The sequence below is a fragment of the Babylonia areolata genome, chromosome 23, assembly GCF_041734735.1.
Source record: "Babylonia areolata isolate BAREFJ2019XMU chromosome 23, ASM4173473v1, whole genome shotgun sequence".
NCBI classification, from domain to species: Eukaryota; Metazoa; Mollusca; class Gastropoda; order Neogastropoda; family Buccinidae; genus Babylonia; species Babylonia areolata.
Genome location: NC_134898.1, coordinates 47,560,939 through 47,563,438, shown reverse-complemented (window position 1 = coordinate 47,563,438; position 2,500 = coordinate 47,560,939).

Genomic DNA, 2,500 nt, shown 5'->3' with positions numbered 1-2,500 from the left:
TAAGGGCAAAACGCCAGTAGGTTGTTAAACTCACTCACACACCGTTGTCTGACACCCGCAGGTATTCCTGTGTGCTTCCAGACTTAGACTGCGAAACACCTTGGGTTCTCATCGCTGAGAAGAAAACAACAACAACAACAACAACAACAACATTGACGGGCGCAATAGCCGAATGGTTAAAGCGCTGGACTTTCAATCTGAGGGTCCTGGGTTCGAATCTCGGTGGCGCCTGCTGGGTAAAGGTTGGAGATTTTTCCAATCTCCCAAGTCAACGTATGTGCAGTCCTGCCAGTACCTGAACCCCCTTCGTGTGTATATGCAAGCAGAAGATCAAATACGCTCGTTAAAGATCATGTAATCCATGTCAGCGTTCGGTGGGTTATGGAAACAAGAACATACCCAGCATGCACACCCCCCGAAAACGGAGTATGGCTGCATACATGGCAGGGTAAATAAAACGGTCATACACTTAAATGTTAAATGTTACATGTTTGTCTGAATGTGTATGTATGCATGCATGACATCTGATTGAATGACACAGGAAACGAATGATGAGCGCCCATTGGCAGCCGTCAGTCGGCTCTACCCAGGTAGGCAGCCTGTTGTGTAAATGACCCTGTGTTTGTAAAGCGCTCAAAGCTTGGTCTCCGACCGAGGATAGGCGCTATATAAGTGTCCATATCAGTATCAATCAATCAATCAATCAACAACAAAAACAACAACAATAAACAAACAAACAAAAACCAAACTGCGTCATCCTTCGGATCCCGATGAGCTACCGAAACAATAATTTATTTGTCAGTTGTCAATCTGAATCACTTGATGATTACTGAGACAATCGATACTGTGTACTGTGTTCAGAATCCTTTCTGTCCATCAGAAGAAGAAGAAGAAAGCTTGTGTGCTTAGTTATTTACTTACGTATCTTACTGGGTTCTTTGTTTTTATCTTTTTTTCTTTTTTTTCTTTTTTAAATAAAGACAAAATAAATTCTTTGTAGCTTCTATCTCAAACAGGCACATGCACGAGACGAAAGTATGTGAACAACGAAAAAAAAAGAAAGAAAAAACAAGATAAGCAATAGATAGATGAATGGATGGATAGCAAGATAATCAGATAAATAGACTGATAGACAGACAGAGCTAAATAGATAGATAGATAAATAAATAAATAAATAAAAAAACACAATCGGATTTTTTTTCTTTTCTTTTTGTAATGCACTTCTAGTTGACACTTCCTGTTCTCACAATGCTAACATGTTTATTCGAAAAGCAAAGCTGCTTAGAAGACCGTGGCGAAATCCGAGATTTATCACAATATTTCTTCAGCGTATTAGCGACATATAGACCTGTCATGGCTAATACCGACCAAGTTACTGTACTCTGTGTGAGTGTGTGTGTGTGGTCGCGTTCGTGTCATGCGAATTCACTCCCCTGGTTTTCAGGATCGGTCTCTGAGGAGGAATGAACAGGTGTTGTGCACGGAAGTCTATTGTTTAACAATATTTATTTATTTATTTATTCATTCATTTCTTTATTTACTTATTTGTTTATATATTTATTTGTTTATTTTTATATTCATTTATCTATCTATTCATTTATTTGTTTGTTCGCGTGTTTGTGTAATCATTTTTAATTCATTCACATATCCATTTATTAATTTACTTTTTTTTGTTTGTTAACAAATATGTTTATTTGCTTATTCATTCGCTATGTTATATGTACCCACTCCAATTAACCATCTATTGAAATCATCATGTAATGTGTGTGTGTGTGTGTGTGGGGGGGGGGGGGGGGGGGGTGGGGGGGGGGGGGGGGGGGGGGGGGGGTTGGGGGGGGGGGAGAGGAGGGGACGTGGAGTTTTCTACTGTGTGTGTGCGCTCTGTATGTGAACGCGCTCTGTGTGGATGTGTGCGTGTGTAGGGCAGTGTGTGTGTGTGTGTGTGTGTGTGTGTGTGTGTGTGTGTGTTAAGGTATGTTAGTGCAAATGTATACGTGTGGGGGTGGGTGGAAGTGTAGGTGAGAGAGAAAGAGTGAGAGACACTGTGTGTGTGTGTGTGTGTGTGTGTGTGTGTGTGTGTGTGTGTGTGTGAGGGATAGAGAGAGGGAGAGAGCTTGTGCACGTGGGTGTGAACACTTACACGTCTTTGGAGCGGGGGGAATGAAATCAAATTGTGACTTTACAAGCGTACTTGGGGTAGGGGTATGAGGTGGGGGAATTTGAATGGGTGTCTGTGTGCATGCATGGAGGTATGTAGGGAGTGGGTGGGCGATACACGCATGTGAGTATGTGTGTGCGTTAAAACATTTTTTGAGATATTGATATTAATGAAATTTGGTAAACTGATTTGTTAAATATGTTCTTTTAAAATTCATATCATTGGTTGTTTGTTTGTTGTGTTGTTGTTTTTTTCTCTCAAATTAGATTTTCTTTGTGTTGCTCAGTTAATATTTATTCAAATGGTTGCGACAATGTCATTGCAACAAATAGTTAATCTGAC